The sequence below is a fragment of the Panthera tigris genome, chromosome D3 (assembly GCF_018350195.1).
Source record: "Panthera tigris isolate Pti1 chromosome D3, P.tigris_Pti1_mat1.1, whole genome shotgun sequence".
Classification (NCBI taxonomy): Eukaryota; Metazoa; Chordata; class Mammalia; order Carnivora; family Felidae; genus Panthera; species Panthera tigris.
In genome coordinates this window covers 85,776,812-85,797,436 of record NC_056671.1, presented here as the reverse complement: position 1 = coordinate 85,797,436, position 20,625 = coordinate 85,776,812, and the positions used below count along the sequence as shown (strand labels likewise).

General features: G+C 41.8%; 1 protein-coding gene and 1 long non-coding RNA gene across 2 annotated transcripts in view; both read right to left on the bottom strand.

Moving 5' to 3' along the window:
* The window catches only part of DOK6 (docking protein 6), a 355,992-nt gene that overhangs the window by 6,147 nt on the left and 329,220 nt on the right, over positions 1-20,625 (bottom strand). The window lies entirely within an intron of this gene.
* On the bottom strand, positions 10,274-11,639 carry LOC122232713. Its single transcript, XR_006210101.1, has 2 exons — positions 10,935-11,639; positions 10,274-10,694 (listed from the first exon to the last, which is right to left on the bottom strand). It is a non-coding gene; the product is annotated as an uncharacterized LOC122232713 (long non-coding RNA).

Genomic DNA, 20,625 nt, shown 5'->3' with positions numbered 1-20,625 from the left:
TAAAGGTCCAACTCTTGGTTTTGGTTCAGGTCATGATCTCACAGCTCGTGGAATTGAGCCCTGTGTCGGGCTCTGTGCTGACAGTGTGGAGCCTGCTTGGGATTCTCTCTCGCCCTCTCTGCCCCTCCCCGACTTGTGCCGTCTCTGTGTCTCCGTCTCTCTCAAGATAAATAAATTTACTTAGAAAAGTAACTTGTACAAGCCATGATATAATGACCACTGTTCATTAAGTGCGTATTTCATGCAGACGTTAGAAATATTATTTTTAAAAATCCTCACATCGATTCTATAACGTGAAGTTGCATATCCTCATTCTACCTGTGGAAAAAACAAAACTGAAGCCTACCGGTGTTTAACGACTTGCAAAGCTGACCACTGGTAGAGCACAGAGTCAGATCAGGTCTGGTAGGTAGAAACTGAAGCCAAAGCCCTGGCCACACTTTGATAAATTTCTGCCAGAACTCTTTTTTTTTTTCCATTTTGTTGTCTCTCTCTTTTTTTTTATTTAGACAGATGGATTTTTCTCTTTTTATTATTTCGTACCTTTTATTTTTTATTAAAATTTTTAAAAAACATTTCGTTTATTTTTGAGAGACAGAGAGAGAGTGTGAGCAGGGGGAGGGGCAGAGAGAGAGGGAGAGACAGAATCCGAAGCAGGTTCCAGGCTCTGAGCTGTCAGCACGGAGCCCAACGTGGGGCTCGAACTCACGAACCACAAGATCATGACCCGAGCCAAAGTCTGATGCTTAACTGACTGACCCACCCAGGTGCCCCACTTTTTATTTTTAAAAATTGAGGCATAATTGAAAAATGTAGTTGCATGTATTTCAAGGGTCCAACGTGATGATTTGATATATGTGTGTGTTATGGATTAACCATTAAGATAGTTAACACACCCATCACCTTACACGGTTAATTCCTTGTTTGTGTGTGTGGGGAGAATGTTTAAGATCTACGTTCAGATGATGTCTTAAGGAGAAAATGGGAAATTTTTATTTGCTATAATTCTTTTCTAAAACATTTAAACTAATGCAAGAAAACACTTATCCATGAGAATGAGACTTCCCTACATAATACACAGTTAGAGATTTGAGTTACAACAGAAATATTACAGAGAAAACTGCTGAATGTTACATAAGTTTACTTTGGAGGAAGTTTGCAAAATGCTTAGACTAACTATGAGGAATGTGAATGAAACTGTTTAAAATTTACTCTCAGGTTTTCATGTCATGTAGCACAGTTTTATTCTGCAATAGACACAAGGTGAAGCTTGCATTGAATCTGAGGACTTCTGAAATGAGTTTGAGGAGATGTGTCAAAAAATTTGCTCAGCACTTGACGAAGATTTCATTTTTATTTATTTACGTTTTTGTTTAAATTCCAGTTAGTTAACATAGTTTCAGATGTACACGATAGTGACTCAACACTTCCTACAACACCCAGTGCTCATCACAGCAAGCGCCCTCCTTAATCCCCATCACCTATTTAACACAGCGTCGCCCACCTCCATTCTGGTGACTGTAACTTTGTTCTCTATAGTTAACAGTCTGTTTCTTGGTTTGCCCCCCTCTCTCTCTTTCTTCCCCGTTGCTCATTTGTTTTGTTTCTTAAATCCCACATATGAGTTCAATCATATGGTGTCTGTCTTTCACTGACATTTTTGCTTAACATCATACTCTCTAGCTCCATCCATGTCATTGTAAATGTCAAGATCTCTTTCTTTTTCATCACCGAATAATATTCCATTGTGTATGTATGTATGAATGTGTGTGTATGTGTATATATACATATATAGATACTATATATATATATATATATACATGTGTACATGTATATATATATGTACATGTGTACATGTGTATATATGTATATATACACATACCACATCTCCTTCATCTATTTATTAACCAATAGACACTTGGGCTATTTCCATTATTTGGCTATTGTAGATAATTCTGCTATAAACATTGAGGTATATGTATCCCTTTGAATTAGTATTTTTGTATTCTCTGGGTAAATACCTACTAGTGTGATTACTGCATCACAGAGTTGTTCTATTTTTAACTTTTTGAGGAACCTCCATACTGTTTTCCAGAGTGACCGTACCAATTTGCATTTCCACCAGAAGTGCAAGAAGGTTCCTTTTTTTCTCCACATCCTCGCCAACATCTGTTGTTTCATGCATTGTTGATTTTAGCCATTCTGACAGGTGTGAGGTGATAGCTCACTGTGGTTTTGATTTGTATTTCCCTGATGATGAGTGGTGTTGAGTATTTTTTCATGTATCTGTTGGTCATCTGTATGGACAAAGATCTGATTTTTAATCGTGTTCTCTGTAGAAGTTTGCCTACAGCTTTTCTTTCTAATAACTGATCAGGTTGATTTTTCCAGAGATCTGGGAAACATTCCAATAATCACAAACAGAATTTTGTCTTCTTGTATTTGTATATATCTTCTTTCTGAGTATAAGACCACAACACCCAAATGGTCTTGTCTTTCAGACTCTTTATATCTCACCATTATGAATTATGGCCCTCATGATGCTGATATAAAAATCCAAATGGCAAATGATAGTTGATGAGATTGGGAGATGGAGAGGGGGCACGTCACGGACTGTTATACCCTATACTAAACAGATTGGATATTTTTTTCTATAGGTGACAAGAAACTTCTGAATAATTTTAATAAGGTGAGTGATTGGATCAGGTATGTGGTTCAAAATCTCACTCAGTGGGACTGTGGAGTAGCTGTTCTCAACTCTTTTTGCACCCTAACATGTTTGATGGGTAAAATGTAGCCCTTTTCTCATAGAAAATTTCTCATGGAACGCTACTGCAAAGCTAAAACGATGCTTCTGGTTTTATGTACATTTCCTAGGATTTCCTTCTAATCCTTCCCCAGTTTCTCCAACTGATCAGTATCCCTCCAGGTCCAGTAGGAGAGCTGAAAATTGCTGGTGCTGATGTAGATAAAAAAGACTGAGGCCGGAATAGTTGGGTGTGCTCAGATGTTGATAAAGTTCACTCTTATTGACCAAGACCGACACAAGTACTGGTAAGCATAATTAAAGTCAACATTCTAAATTCTGAATGACACAATCAATAAACTATGCAGTAATTTCAGAAGTTGGAAATCTGCAACCTACACCATTGGTTAGTAGCACTGCCTGGAGAGTAGTTATTGCAATATGTCTGTCTTAGTAGCATAAATATCTGGATAAATAGTGAATAAGAGACCTGAGGTTCACGAAAACAGAGTCAAGAAGCATAGGACAAAGGAAGGATTCTGCTGACTTTTCTTGTGTTTTTTTTACGAGAAACTGCTGCAAAGAAATCCGGATTACTTTTCTAGGCAGATTGAGCAATCCTTATTAGGATAACGGTGCGTTATCATTGCACCCAACAGCCAGCAACAAAAGTCATCTTAACTTCTTGTTAGTTTTCAATTTTTTATGAATTATTTTTATTTTACTCTCACTGTATGGGAGATGGAAATCTATTTTTATCAGCTGTTTTTCATATGAAGTTCTAATGTCAAAAGGTTAAAAAAAATGTCTGCTTAGAATAATTGCCATTTTACAGTGTCATGTGGCCCGCAGTAATTTCACTGAAAACAGGCAGAGCGGGGCAGTGATGGACAGCATAGCCTCCAAGGAGGGTCCTGACACCCACACTCAGCAGATGACATTGCGCTGGACATAGTTACACATCAAATAAGAGTGTGCCAGGCTCTGGGTGATTCTGTTCATTGAAATTTATTGAGCACGAACAATGTACCAGGAAGTGTAAGACGTTTGGCTTATGCTGGTGCATTTAATCCACCTGGTGACCCTGCAGGTTCGTGCTCTTCTCGCTTAGGGACACAAACACTGAGGTTGGAACTCAGGCTGCCTTGCTCAAAACTCTACATGGACCCCAGAAGGTTAACTCTGCCCATAGGTAGCACAGCGGTCAAGTTAAAAGGCATGGTTTTGCAAACAAAAATGTATCAGAAAGGCAAGAGTGCAAGCAAGTCTCGTAACTTTTTATTCTTTTAATTCCAGTTATCTTGGCTTTCAGAAGAGCACAGGATAATCTGACATGTGTTTCATATTACTTAACTGTAAAAACTGGATGCACACTAGTTTTTCCAAGGGTCTGTATCTCTTTGCACGTTTGACTTCTATTTCATAATCGTGAAAACGAGAAACACTAGTTTTTCTCATTTGTTTGTTTCTATACCTAACAAACACTAAATTGAATAGGATGCTAACTTTTTGAAAGTTATGATCAATAGACCATCTGGACTGTTCTTGGATTACATTCACAACAGTGAGTTGGCTAGTGTTAACACGTTCACTTTACGTCCACTACTGCCTCAGGATGTAAGAATATTTTAGCGCAAACCCTTTATGTTTACATGGCGAATAACCCTAACTTCATGTAAATTAGTAAATCATATAACAATTAAGTTTTTCTGAATCTTAGCTGAGTCAAAGACAGAAGTTTTAGGTTTGCCTAAGTCTTTATGCCTCTCTACCTGCAAGTGTCTACCATTCTATCAGATTTGGGGGAAAAAATGGGTATTGGAAAATTTGACTAGTTCTTTGGAGGAACATCTTAGTTCATATTCTTATCTACACTATGTATGAAAAGAAAGATCTTGAGAGTAAGTGACAAAATAGAAAGAAATTTAGAAAAATAGTTTGAACTGGAAGATTTTTCTAAGTACAAAAGCAGCTGAAGTTAAAATAAAATAAAAGTTAAAATAAAGGTGTCATTTTTGACACCAAGACTATAAGAATCCAAGTCTGAGTTTAACTCCCTTAAAACTTGACAACATCCAGTCCTTGCGGAATCTCAATTTTAACGAGACTCTGCCAGGAAAAGGTGGTGCCAGTCCCTTCAATTAGTTTCATGTTAGTTAACACATTAGCCTGGATTCACACTGAGGGGTCATGGCAGGGGTGGGGGGTGAGCTTGAAGGGGTCAGAAACTATTTCTGCTAAAAATTTTAAAGGAAATTTTATTGTCCCTTAAGACAAATCTTCCCAATGTGAGTCCATTTGCCGTTTTCTTTGCTTTGGTTGGATATAGATACCGGCAGTTCGGGTTGGTAGCGCTGTCGTCAAAAGATGGCAACTTTTCATCTTCAGGCATATATGTTTTGATCTAGAAACATCCTTTTTTTTCCAGACAGCCTATTCCAAACATAAATCCAATGAAACGATAATGCGAGACTGTCGTAGTGGGGAAGAGTGCGGCAGTGGAGACAGAGAGCAGGTGTCTCGCGAGAGTTGAAGTTTGGAGTTAGAGAAGTAAGGTACTCGAGGACACTGACCGAAGGGAAGGAGAACACTCCTGCTTCACAATTCCTTCCTTCCTTTTCTTCTTCTCCTTTTCTTCCCTCTTTCATAGCACTTTTCAAACAAATGGAAGAGAACCAACTGTTGGCACCCAAGATGAAAAGGCTCTGCCATCATTTTCGTTTCAAGTTTTCAAGGTTCTTGTTTGTTATATTTTCAAGTATATGTGTAATTTCTGAGGAAAAATGATGCTGAGTTGTAAGTCGTTATGAGTAGCCCTCATGAGTGGCTACAGAGTCAGAGAAGCTTGGTTTGAATGCAGACTGCGTCACCTTCCAGCCGAGTGCGCCCTGGCATGTCCCTTAGCCACGCTAGACTTTAGTTTCGTCACCTATTCGATGAGCTCATGACACCTGGCATGTAAGCATTTAATGAGATGGTGTGTTTAAAGTGATTGGCGCAGGGTATCACATGTAGGGACGACGCAATAAAATAGGGTATTCGTGTTACACAAATTTGGCCCTAGGAAGTTGTTACTAGGCCCTTTTATTTCCTTGAATAAGGAGGGAATGAGAAAAGTAATCTCAGAAAGTTGAAAAAAGAAGTTTGGATGCGTAAGAAGCGCATTCCTCCCAGTTGAGAAAGAAACGTCTGGCAGATCAGAGATGTGACACAGTACTGCTGATACCACCAGACTTCACAAGACTTAAGACTTGAGCCCACTGACAAAAATTCCAGCAGGTTTAGGAACAAGACCGGGATGGCAAAATACTCTGCCCTTTAGAAATTTGGTGGAGAGATTGTACGGAGAACATGACCTAGGGCGTGATAGATCCCAGTCTGAATCCTGACTCTGTAACTTAAGCTTTATCTGTAAAATGGGAATAATACTGGTGACTAACTACCCCCATGTTGTGAAGATAAGGTAACTACACTAATGGATAGACTAAATCCCAGTATACTGTATTAACTTTCAATTTGCTTGCCTTTTATTTAAAATGAATTTCTGGATATTGTTTAATTTACTGAACAATTAATGGGGCACCTGGGTGGCTCAGTCGGTTGAGCGTCTGACTTCGGCTCACGTCATGAACTCACGGATCGTGAGTTCCAGCCCCGCTTTGGGCTCTGTGCTGACAGCTCAGAGCCTAGAGCCTGCTTTGGATCCTGTGTCTCCCTCCCTCTCTGTTGCTCCCCCACTTTCTCTCTCTGTCTCTCGAAAATAAATAAAGATTAAAAAATTAAAAAAAAATTTATTAAACAATTAAGTTCTGATAAATACAAGAGATTTTTTTCCCCCAGAAAATGGAGGGGGGTAAATGTGAGTTGCTCTGGGGTTCTTGGTTGGGTGAGCCCAACGGTCAGAAATCTGAGAGCTGCAATGGTCTCTATCACCTGTAGACAGAGTGAGAGGAGTTGAGGAGGTAGAAAACATTTGTGCCTCTCCACCTTGGTATGTCATCGGTTGAAGAGGACAGCATGACCGAGAAGCCAAAACTTGCCTGTGACTGAGAAGCAGTATTTCAAAACTGAACCCATCCTTGTTCCCCACACAATTTCCCTTTCCTTCTGTACTCGGGGAATGGCACCCATCAACCTAACAGCCCAGGTCAAAGCACTGGGAGCCATTCCGGTCTCTTTGTTTTTCATCCTCTCCCTCCCCGTCAGTCAGCAAGTTCTGTTGCCTCTACCTCCTTGAAACCTCTTGAATCCACTCACTTCCTTCATGCTCACTCCCTCTCCCTTGAATTTGTCATCAGGTGTACGTAGCTAGCCATGCAACTGGTCTTCCTTACAATGCTGTCACCTTCCCCGACTGTGTTCTCCACCAAAGTGATTATGAACATGTGATCTCTCTCCCACATACTTTTTTAGGACAAATGCAACCCCCTAGCATAGTACTCAAGGGCATCAATGGGGATGACAAAGGTATGATTTGGGGGTTCTTTAACTGCCATGTATAAAATCCATCAGTTCCTCTGCTCCGGTAGAAATCTGAGTAAAGACATTGTTTTTGCATATACACATGGTCTCAAGACAAACCTTCCAGGGCTTTCTTTTAACCAGATTGTTACCCTTAAACTCTTTCTATAGACAAGTGCGAATGTATTGGAGCTTCCCCAAGACTGTTTGTAATGTGAGCTCTGCTTCCTTCTCCAGCTTCATGTTTTCCTAGTCTCCCTTACACCCTCTGTTCTTTCTAATCCACCGCAGTTCCCTAAAAGAGCAGGTTTTCCAAACCATGACATGGGCTTCTTCCTCTACGGGAATGCCCGCTCTTACTGTCATTATCAACTCTTACTTAACAGGCTAATTCCTGTTCTTAGTTTGGAATTCATCGAAGAAGGCTTACACATTTCTCTTCACCGCCTCACCTGCCTGAGTCAGGAGCCACTCCACGGTGTTTCCTTAGCGCCACCTGCGTACCTCTGTCTCCTCTCTTACGTCTATCTTTATGTCTCCTCCATGAACTTAACACTGAACTTGAGAAAAGGAGGCTTATTTACCTTTGTGTCTGGGGGAGCCTTATAAAATGCCAGCTCAGAGCAGGCACTCAATAAATATTAATGAATAAAACTGTGAAAAATGCACACAGCAGCTCACTCCTTGCGCAGAGTAGAACACAGCCGTGTAGATAGGTCAGATACTGCCTGCACATCTTTGGTGACCAATAATTATCTGTTGAATCACAATAATTTAATTTTATGGCCTGGTCCTAGCTAATGGGGGGGAAATTACAATTCTTTTTAAAATGAAAATTTAAATAGTAGTAATAATAATAATATAAGGTGAAATGTGATTGTCAAATATATGCTATGGGTATAAACATGACAATAAGGAAATGATTGTTTTTGGCTGCATTGTAATGCACTGACCCCAACAAATGGACTACTTGATGAGGAAAGAAGTCCTACGCAGTGGAAGTTTGTTGCTAGACAACTCTCCATGAATCTCTTGTAGCTTTGAATGTTTTGTAGCAGAGACACTGATAGTCTTTATTCTGGACTATCTTTTCAAGGAGATTTGTTGAGCAAACAGCTTTGAAAGCATCTCCCTCTGGAGGAAAGGGGGGGATTTATTTATCTGCAGTGAAAAAAAGATATTTCACTGTGAGACAAAGTTCAGGCTGTATTATTGCCCATTATAAAACACTGGGGTTCCCTAAACTTGTGGTTCTTCTCCTATAATGCAACCTACTTCATGTGTAGGTGTCAGCTGACCTGCTTTGTGTCTCCGTGTCAGAAGTGGGACTCAGCAAACCACCATAAATGCTGATACCCTGGCTAATGCTATTGCTGTGAATAATAAAACACCCTTAGTCTCTGACTCAGGAGTTTCACCTCTTCTGCCAACATCCACGATGCTACGGCAGGCTGACTCGCTAGCCTGCACATAGGGTAAAATATCCGACACTTCACAGTTCTTGACAATGTTAATAAATAGTGATATGTAATGATTCCCATGCTAAGGGTAGTGCCTTTGAATTTTTGTTGGATTTTACATTGACTCATTATTTAGTAAGATTCTGCTAAGTTTCAGTAAAATCCTTCCTTATCTGAAATACATAACATGTCTTAATGAAATAATTTATGTGATAGTGACCAATAGGATAGTTTCATAGAGTGAGTTGAATAACTCCATCATATATGAAAAAGAAAGTGAATATGGACAATGTTGTTTTCTCTAGAGAATAGGAAATTAGATGGCCTTCTTACCACTCAAATTCTTAGGATTGAAATAATTATTAATGGAAATTTATTTCCAGTAAAGACAGTCTAGTCACCTGAGAATTGTCCAAATTATTTCTTTAAAAGGCTTATACATTTTTGCTGCTATTGTTTTGATGGGGAGGGTCTTTTCTTTAGATGACTTTTTTTTTTTTAAACAATTGCACCCTGTCAACTAAAGATGAAGTGGGGAAAAAAAATCAGAGAGCTAATTTGGTTTTCACAAGGAAGAAAGAAACATGTATTTTAGGACAAACACAAAGCAGAGAAAATGAATGATTCCTGTGGTTTTAGAATGAAGCTTTTATCCTGTTAGAGCCTTTGTTAAAAACAGTGAAGCATGTTTTAATTCTGAATATGGAGAATTGTTCTCAAAGATTTTCTGCCCCTTAAAATTGCTCTAAAAGACTATTGCTACACCACAATAGGATACTTTAAAGATAGAAAATAAAGAGATTACAGGGTAAATAGCTTGCAAGCTACGATGGTTAACATTCAGGGGATGATTCACTGGTGACTATATCTCTTATCAGAGTTCTTTTGTTAAGATAGTTTCTTTTTGTCCTCTGTGACAGCCAGTTGAACTGAACCAAGAAGATGCAGTGACAGTGTATTTTAGAATACCCCATTACTGGCTGTTGGAACGTGTGACGGAAAGCATGGAAATGGGGCCTACATAGGAAGTGTGGTGCAGGGGTTTTGAGAAGCAAGGTGAGAATCATACATGCTCTGTCCTATTGATAGCTTTCAATGGCTGACTTGCCTCATGATTCTAGAACATTCTAACTAGGATGTGTAATTTTCACGGGGTGGTTGATATGCTTCTATTGACAAAAATGTGATAATATACTAAATAAAATGCCAATGATTATGTTATTCTGATATTTACAAGCTTTTGCATGATTGGCCTCTTTAGTTTAATAACAATAATTTCCAGTGATGTTTATATATTGTATTGTATCTGTATGTTCAAATTTATGATTTAGCACAACTTTAAATCTCTGCATGGAAAAGAAATATGATATAAAAATAGCAAATTTAAGGTTCAACATCACTCCTATTCTTCATTCTTCGTGCCAATCTATGCACCCTATGGAGCTAATCCATGCACAGAGGCAGTCTGATTCTTGATTGGCGTGCACTGAGGTGTGTATTATTGGGACAATTCATCAATGGCTTGCATAATTATGCATTCTATCTGGCCTTTTGCTTTCTATAGGCAATGTCTACCTTTGAAGAACGTTCATTAGGTCTGCATATATACAAAAACATATAGTATATTTTTAAAAATATTGTAAAATATTACATGTATGTTTCTGAGCAAAAACTATAAAGCATAATAACTTGTGTTCATTCAGATACTTGACATTTGGGGTGTCAGTGTGGGGCTTCACGAAGGGTACTAGCTGGTGGTTAAGATCTTTGCCTGAAATCCCAGTCAGTCTCTGCGGTTGTATATGCTGGAATAAAAACGGATCTTGGGCAGGTTGCAGTGAGTTCCTGAGGAAGAGGCAATTCACGCTTTCTCACAGCCAGGATCACAGAACGTAAGGGGCTGCTTGCTTTTTGATGAGAAGCAGCAACCTTTTAGGTGCTTTGAAAATCCACGTCGATGAAATACTTTTGTCTAGACCTTTCTCTTCATTTCATGCATACTCTTCACCCATTGAGAAACACACGTGCTGAAATAGACGGTCATTATCCTGAGGCTAAGATAACGGCATGGACCAGATTGCCAGACCCTGGTTAAAATGAAGAAATACGTGGAACCCAACAAAAGCAGCAGAGACGGGGGGGGTTTACTCACGGCGAAATGAGGCCGCCTAATGCCCTATTTGTGAGAATATCACTGGCTTCTAGAATAACAGGCAGACATTCTCTGACACCGACACTACTGCTGGTGAAACCAGAAACTCCCTTACCTGGGTGTAAAACTTTTGTCTTTTGGGGATTTTTAAACACACTTCTACTGGGCCCTTCCAACAGTCTCTGGAGGGGAGGCCAGATGGGAGTTAGCACTCCCATTGCCCTGGTGACGCCTGCGGCGGGTGGGACTACCGGTGATTTGTCCCCCTGGCGGGGTCGTGACTCTTCCAGTGTTTCCTTGGGCAGTGACCACGGAGCTTTTCAGGGCGTGGCCTCAAGGCGGCCTGGCAGGCCTCTCCAAGCCCAGGGATGCCTGCAGGCCGGGACTGTCCCTCCGTGCGTCAACCCGGCTACAGCGCCCCCTGTTCACTCAAACGCTAATCCACGCGCTGCCCTGAGGTGTTTCGTGGGTATGATCCGAGTCCGCAGGAAGGAAGAGGATCTGGGTGGGCCTCGGTCAATCAGCCGAAGCGCTGAGGATTCCCTCGGGGGGACGTTTTGCTGGCGGACGCGGTCCCCAGTCCTGTCCTGGAGCCCCAGCTGCTCTTCCCGCCACGGGCTTGGGACTTGCTGAGCCTCCACGGTCACGGCAGCCGGTCCTTCGCCGCGTCTCTTCAGGGCTTTCATCCACGGACAAACCCACCCGCCTTGAGCGCGCGGCCACCCCTCTCTCCTGCTTCAGGTGTCTCGGGACACAGCGCAGCTGCTTTGCGAGCAGTCCTGCCAACCGCAGGGATTCCGGGGAAAGCCGCGGCTGCAAAAACGGCCGGTTCACTGGCGCGGGACGCACGGCCCGTGGCGGCATCTCAGGACTCGGGAGGCTTCGAGGTCCCCCCGGTTCACGGTCCTCAGCACGCAGGGGAGGGTGGCCTCAGGAGGCACTTGGGTGGGACGGGCGTGGGTAGTGTTTGGTTTGGGGCCTCAACGACTCTCCTGAGTTCTCGGTCCTGGAAAAAACGCTCCGACCTTCAGAATTCTGATTTCAGCGGCCTTGCTTAGCTCAAATATGCCTTTGTTTTAGTCTGGATCCGGAGCTCGTCATTGACTTCAGGGCACCCGGGGCGTTTCCCTGAGATGCCGATGTGGGCCGAGGACCTGCGACAGAAGCCCTGTTGCATCCAGCACACGGCGCCTGGGGTCCTGGGCCGAACTCAGCTGTTACGGACCGGGCGGGACCGAAGTGCGGCCCCACATTGTCTTGCTGAAACCCTAGCCCTCAGCGTGGCAGATCTGGAGTAAGGGCTTTCAGGGTGCAGTTAAGGTTGAATAAAACCATACGGGCGAGATCTTAACAAGACAGGATCGGTGCCTTTAGAAGAGGAAGGGAAGTTTCTCTGTCTCCCCACAGGCTCTGAGGACAGTCCAGGCAGCAAGAAGGGGGCCATCTGCAAACCGGGACAACTTTCACCAAAATCCAACCATGCCGACACCTAGACCTTGGACTTCCAGCCTCCAGAACTGCGAGAAATAAATTTCTCTTGTTTAAACCAGTCTGTGGTATTCTGTTATGGCAGCCTGCACTAACCGAGACAAGACTGACTGTGATCAATTTTGGAGCCATCGATTTTAGGGACAAAGAACCTAAAGGATCATTTTATTATTATTATTATTATTATTATTATTTTCTTATTTAAGAAGAGAAATGGGTGCCTGGGTGGCTCAGTCGGTTAAGCATCTGAATTTGGCTCAGGTCATGATCTCATGGCTCATGGGTTCAAGCCCCGCGTGGGGCTCTGTGCCGACAGCTCAGAGCCTGGAGCCTGCTTCGCGTTCTGTGTCTCTCTCACTGCCCCTCCCTCACTTGTGTGAGCACGCACATGCTCTCTCTCTCCCTCAAAAATAAGTAAATAAACATTAAAAAAATTTGAAATAAATAAGAATGAGTTTTTCACTAAATGAGATGGAACACACCCAAAATGATCAGCAGTACTTATCCCCGAGGGACAGTCAGTTCAAGGCATAAAGGTTTGCTGCTGAATGGCTATACCAGCTGTATAACGGGTTTCACGAAATAAGAAATGAGGGTGGCTCAGCTGGTTGCATGTCTGACTCCTGATTTTGGCTCAGGTCCTGACTGTAGGGTCATGGGATCGAGCCCCACGTCAGGCTGTGCACTGAGCGTGGAACCTGCTTAAGATTTTCTCTCTCTGTCCCTCTGCTCCTCTACCCTGCTCACTTGCACTCTGTCTCTTTCTCTCAAAAAAAAAAAAAAAAATCAATGGATTGGACCCTATAATCACTGAAATAAAGCCTACTGTGCAAAAACAGTTAAAATGTAACACCTTTAAATTTAATTTGAACATCCTTTGGTGTTTATCGAAGTTGTGAGTCTACTTACTGCTTCCTGGGCAAAAAGGAAGGTGTGAGAATTCTGCTGTCTGTGAATAAAGCACTGAATGCAGAATGTTTTCCCTTTGGGGTTTTCTTTATGTTCCTACTGGTCGCCATTGCTGTAACTTTTGCTCAGATACCACCCTGCGGTCTCGCTGATGGACTCTGTGTACCTCTGGCCTTCTTGTCTCCTGCTGCGTCTTATTCGTCCAGCATTCAGTGGTCAGGGACCGTTCCCACACCAGCAGCTCCGAAACAGACCTCCTCGAGAGTTGACAATTCTAAGTTAGAGTACAGGGTCTGCATGTAGACTGATCTGGCTTTCAATCCTATTCGTCTTTAAATGGCAGTCATTTGAGGGCCCCAGGGTTTGCATTTTTCAAACAGAGATAATAACAGTTATGTCAGGGCTTAGGCTAAATAGAAAGTATTGTACAAAGGGTAACACAGGGGATGTCTAGGTGGCTCCGTTGGCTCTTGGTTTCAGCTCAGGTCATGATCTCACGGTTCGTGAGTTCAAGCTCCGCGTAAGGCTCCCACTGAAAGTTCGGGGTCTGCGTGGGATTTTCTCTCTCCCTCTCCCTGCCCCTCCCTCGCTCTCTCACTATCAAAATAAATATATAAACTTTAAAAGAAATTTCAACAAAGGGTAACACATGTAGAGTCCTTTGCATGATACTTCCTCCTGTAAATATCCCACACATATTAATTGCTTGTGTTTATTACTACGGAGGAAGATGCCCCGACGTAACAAATCTCCAACCTTTCTGGTCACAAACCATAATCCATCCACTGCAAATCTGCTTTAAGGCTGTGTAGTAAATTCACTCATTTGCTCATGGGGATAATTTATAACGATATGTGTGGTCACAACTCTCATTGTGCACAGTTCCTATTTTTTGGAAGAGGAACATATCGCCCATGAGATATAAAGGGTAAATTCTATTGGCAGAGAGATGTATAAGAGAAGCTGCTGTCATTTTGATGTCCGTATATCAGATTGGAAAGGGGCCTGGCAATGCCATATGCCTTTGGTGTCTGGAATTTGATTCTTCAATGATACAAGTAAGAAACAGTGGGTTTGGGGAACATCTCCTCATGGGTTTAGGAGCTTGTTTTATGGATTTAAAAAATCACTAAATAGAGGATGAACTAAGATGTTTGATCTGTTTCAAAAACTGGTATTACAATCAATATATTCGGCTCTGCTCTTTTTCTCTTCTGAAGTCATAGTGTTTTGTTTTTGGATAGAAACGAGTATAATCATATCCATAGAAACGAGTATTTCTCATATATCCTAGGGGACATAAAATGTAGGCTAGAAAATACAATTGGATAAGCTTTTGGCTGTGAGGATTACATTTAGTCAACGAAATATATAATAAGACCAAAATAAAATTTTAACCAAATATTGAAAAGTCTTAAATTACATATATATCTATACGTGTGTGTGTATATCTGTCTGTCTAGGTAGAAAGACTCAACCCTATGAAATTTCAGGTTTTAGGTCACTAACCATAAAATATCAGAAATTTCAGAGTTCGACCTAACTACATGAAGAAAAGTGTGATTATTATAAGATTTTGTCACCTGTCACTTTATTTGCTTTTATTTTTGTTTTTAAAGTTTATTTATTTATTCTGAGAGACAGGGAGAGCAAGCGGGGGAGGAGGGCAGGTAGGGGAGAGAGAACCCCAGGCAGGCTCCGAGCTGTGAGCACAGAGTCCGACGTGGCGCTCAAACCCACAAACTGCGACATCGTGACCTGAGCTGAAACCGGGAGTGGGATGCTTAACCGACTGAGCCACCCAGCGCCCCCATTTGCTCTTATTTCAATGATGTATTCTTGCCGCTGTATTCTTGTGTCCAAGCATGACCTTAGTAGAAAGACAGTCGCAGCACCAATCACATGAACACTACGCATGTCAGACCTTATTCCTAGCCCCAGTTCACGGCTTCAAGGCTAATTGTAGCACTTGCCTCTATCATATATTACTGTGCGTTTAAAAATCTAAATCGTTTTCTTTGAGGAGTTTCAGCTGGTAGAAGGAATGCATGTTTGTGGCCACAGGGGGACAACACAGCATGGGGGCGAATAAAAGCCAGGCTTGTCCCCTCTCCCTGCCCCCTTCCTTCAAGCCAAGGCCGAGGCATCTCTGTATTTCTGTGTGGTTTCCCGTCAGGGCACCGGATCTCACATGCTGACCGCATGCTGATGGGCGGCCTCCCTCCCTCCTTTCTGCCTTTATTTTCTGGTTGTCCTGCCGTCCCAGGTGCCGGGACGCCCGTGGTCTGCTGCAGAGCGAGGTCTGTCCAGGTGGCCAAGGGAGCAGGGCGGGCCAGCTCACTTCCCCCTTTCATTCTTGTGGCGTCACACTTGACTACAGTGTTTGCAGAAGCGTGACTAGATGAGAGGAATCCCACTCCCCATCCCCATGTTACCTTTTTTCCCCCGAATCGGGCCCCTCTATCTCTGGCCTTCCTGTCCAGCAACTGTGTCTTCTTGCCACTCACAGAACTGGACAAAATCAGGCCGAGCTGCTTGGAATTCAATCGTTCATCGGAATCACCCAAAGGACTTCCTAAACACTGACTCCTGGGCTCCACCCCTAGAATTTCTCAGTCAGTAGGTCGGGGGGCTGGGGGGCTGCACTAGAATTTGTATTTCTAACAGTTTCCCCGGTGATGCTGGTGTTGCTACTTGGGGACCACACTTTAGGTCTACGTAATTTCTAAGTTTCCTTAGGTTTTGACCATTTGTGATCAGGAACAGCAATCGTGGTCACTGTCAGTAAACTGCCAATAAAACTATGTAGTTTGGCACTTAAACTTTTTTTAATGTTTATATTTATTTTTGGGAGAGAGACAGAGCATGAGCAGGGGAGGGGCAGAGAGAGAGAGGGAGACACAGAACCAGAAGCAGGCACCAGGCTTTGAGCTGTCAGCACAGAGCCCGACGCGGGGCTCGAACCCATGAACCGTGAGATCATGACCTGAGCCGAAGTCGGACGCCCAACCGACTGAGCCCCCCAGGAGCCCCCGTTTGGCACTTTTGACCATGACTAAGGTGGAGGATGTTCATAATATATCCACCAGCATTCTCCTGAGCAGTCTGCCGGGAGCTTGATGTGACTCCAATGTTGGTTCTATTTTCCATTTAAGTATATGCTGAACTTAAATGGCTGGTGTTTACATTTTAGAAATTGGTAGAGACATAGAAGCCAGTTCGCATGCAATCCGATTCCTGAGTGAGCTTGTCATTCAACAAAATAATGTTATATAATAACCTGCCTAGTGATGTGAGTCTCCAATTACCTACCCTGCCTTGTAAAATATTGATCCTTAAGGTTGAGGATAATGGGACTACAGTGATTGATAAATAGGATTTACACTGTAATTCTGGATCTCAGAGAATTCAACCAAAAAGGAATTTATTTGGGCTATGATGCCTGTTTCTAGTCAGGGCATCAGGCACAAAATTTATGTTTCTTATCTATCATTCTGCTAGGTTCATGGGTTCTGAGGGAAATAATCCTATTTTCCTGCTTAATAAATACAGGGTAAGCTCATTAATTACACTGAGATTAATGTGGCATTTAGCGCAGATACGAAAAAGTGCACTGCATTGAGTATTTGACCTTTTACATTATTAAAACTTAAAATGGGCTAAAATTTAACATGCAGAACAAATCCAGAAATAGAATTAGCATGCTTCTGAAAGTTTTTATATTTTATTCTGCTGCCTTCCAATAAGAACTTAACGGCAGCAAAATCATCTAAGAAAATACAAATAGAACTGATTTTTAAAAACTGTATGGATACCGTTAAATGCATCCTTTATTACACTAATTATAATAGAACAAGTAATTCTCTTTGTCTGCAGCTCTACTAGGTTAGAGGAGTAAAAACAGACTAGATAAAAAGCACATTTAAATGAGATTATAGATTTCAGTTTAAAATTTTGAAATACACCCAATACATCTTGAAGGAAAAGCAAAGAATAAAGTACAGAACCTAGTATTTCTTTTTAGTGTGTACATACACACACACACACACACACACACACACACACACACACCATAGTTTCAAAAGCCAAATAATTTGGGGCACCTGGGTGGCTCAGCCAGTTAAGCACCTGACTCTTGATTTTGGCTCAAGTCGTGATCTCACGGTCCTGAGATTAAGCCCCTCGTGGGGCTCCACACTGGGCATGGGGCTTGTTAAGGATTCTTTCTCTTTCCCTCTGCTCCTCCCCCACTCGCACACACACCCTCTCCCTCCCTCTCTCTCTCTCTCTCTCAAAAGCTAAATAAATATTTAAAAAACCCAAATAATTAATAATTAAGGAAAATCACTATGCAATCCTTTCTCTTAATAATAAAACGGAAAAGCCTATTTGAAAGGACAGACACAGTTCAGGTTACTTTTCTTACTGGTTTCTTCATATATTTGTATCCTAAGAAGTTTCAATTAAGCCTGCAAACCCTTAGTCAAAGCTTCAGGAAAATGCGTATTGCTTGCTAACTCACCATTCTCAAACATTATCATATATATGCTTTATGTTAAATCAGGATTTATTTGAGAACACCATGGCCTACTTGGCGTCTTTCTTTTGTTTCCCTACGTGTGTATGAGAGGTCTCTTAACGGTGCTATGGTTTTATGTAGTATTGAATTAAGCCTACTGAGCTGTAGAAAAAGGTTCAATCAAAATTATGGAACAAACTATTTTGCATGTGGCCATGTGTATTTTTTTTTAAACTTTTAAAAATGTTTATTTATTGAGAGAGAGAGACAGAGTATGAGTGGGGGGGAAGGGGGGCAGAGAGAGAGGGAGACACAGAATCCAAAGCAGGCTCCAGGCTCTGAGCTGTCAGCACAGAGCCCGACACGGGGCTCAAACTCATGAACCATGAGATCATGACCTGAGCCGAAGTAGGATGCTTAACCGACTGAGCCACCCAGGTGCCCCTGGCCATGTGTGTTTTTAAAGGGGCTACATCTGTTTTATTTCGCATGGATTATGCCGTCAATATCATCTCTTGGATCATCACTTCTCATCCCGTGCTTCTTTCACGGACACCTCTCAATGACTCTGAAGAGCACCTCCATACCGTTGTTGTCCTCTCTGCATCCTCTATAAAGGACAAACTGGTGACATGAAACCACCTGTGTGAGTGCTCATGAACTTTTGTCCTCTGAGAAGAAAATACTTTCTTCGGTGATGAGTTTATAATCTCTCACCGGTATGTATACCTCTGTTCGACACACTCCAAGTACAGGAACTGCGTCTCCTCTTGTGCTGTACAAATTTTGACTTCTTGACAGCACTTCATCATAATAATCGTGAAATGAGTGGGTTGCAAACTGCTCTGCCCAGAGCCTCCATTTTGACAGTAAAAGGAAATTCAGCACGGCTTGCTCCAGAGTGATTCCCTCGTTTCACCTTACTTTTGGAGAAGAAATTCATTGTGCCCTTATCCTGTTGTTAAACTTCTCCATTCTTTATTTTCATCCAACCCTGCAGTTACTCCCTTTGGTAGATACCACGCACCAGAGTCAAGGTTAGAGAAAATTTATGACCCACGTACCACCAATACCAACTGGTGAGCTGTGTTAATGTTTGAGATGGTAGAGTATGTGTTAACGTGAACATGAAAAACCTTGGCTTGAGATTTCCTGGGGAACCTTAAGAAGTTGCTTTGCTTCTCGTTACAAGTTCTGAGGATGTAATATTACAGCATGGTGACCACAGTTACTATTGTACTCTGGAAAGTTGCTCAGAGTAGATCTTACAAAAAGATTGTGGTGTTTAATAGCAAGACAAACAAAACAAAACAAAAAACACAAATAAGAAACAGTCTAAATGTGTGACAGTGGGAGTTGATTAGATCTGTTATGCTACAAACTGCCTAAAACAGTATATATCGATTAAAAATGATTGTACAAGGATATTTATGATGTGGGAAATACTCATGACATATTACTAAGGAAAGGCTGTTTAAAAAGGTAGTATGAAAGGTAGGATTCACTGAGGGGCACCTGGGTCGCTCAGTTGGTTAAGCATCCGACTTTGACTCAGGTCACGATTTTGAGGTTCATGGGTTTAAGCCCCGCATCGGGCTCTGTGCTGGCAGCTCAGAGCCTGGAGCCTGCTTCGGATTCTGTGTCTCCTTCTCTCTGCCCCTTCCCTGCTCATGCTCTGTCTCTGTCTCTCTCTCAAAAATAAATAAAGTTAAAAAAAAAAAAAAGGTAGGATTCACTGAGTAAAAAAAAAAAAGTCAAAATAAACAAAACTAAACAAAAGGATTTGACATACCTTTATACCTAATTACCAACACAGTTATCTCTGGGAAATGAATTTAACATTTTTTTTTATTCTCATTTTTCATTTTATTCTTAGTGATCTTTTCTTTTTCCAAATTTCCTTCAATTCATATATTATTTTAACCAGAAGTAGATGTCAATTTAAAATGTAGGTTGCTTGAATATTCTAATTATAATATTCTAATTATATAGTTCTTGGGTGATTTATAATATTCTAATTATACAGTTCAATCTATGCCAGATGCGGTTTATTGCTGAAGGAACCTTCCCCCTGCCCTTTTGTCCTTGTGGTAAGAATCCATGATGGGAATCTTTTGATCCCCAGGGAGTTAGGATTCTCCCTTACCCAAGGAGATAAATAATGATTAATCAAATCATAGCAATTTCCTTTCTCTTTGCCACCTACTTATTTTTCCAGCCTCCCCTGCAGACAGGGATGCCCACATGTTAAAATTTCTGGCCCATGAAATAGAAGAAGTTTGTGTGGCAATTCTGGAAAGATTTCCTTCACTGTTTAAAAAATTAATAGGCCTCACCCTGAAAACATGTTTTCTCTGTTCTTCCTGCTGCATGTCTTGAAAGGGAACGTGACGCTCAGCGCTACAGCCGCCATGTTGTGAGCACGGGGTGCAAGGATAAAGGTAGAAAGGAAACATGCCAAGGACAGTCGAATAGAGAGGTTTTCTTCCTCTTCTGGAGCCAAATCCTTTTCTATCTCCCTATTACAGGCATGCTGTGATTACATTTAAGGCTGGCCTGGATAGACCAGGGTAGTCTTACCATCTCAAGATGCTTAACTTAGTCACACCTGCAACGTCCCTTTTGCCATGTAAGGTAACTCACTGACACTTTCTGTAGATCTGCATGCAACGGAGACATTTTTGGGGAGCCACTCTTCAGCCTCTCACAATAGCCTTAGACAATTAAGTGAAAATAATACCTCTGCTAATCGAATCCATATTGTGTTCCGTGGACTATCCTAAAACAAGAGTGAGTGTTTAGGAGAAGAAATATTTACTCACTCAATACTTGTATCCTTACCTGATAAATACCATAAACATTCTCACTGGACAAATGCAGGTGACTAAGT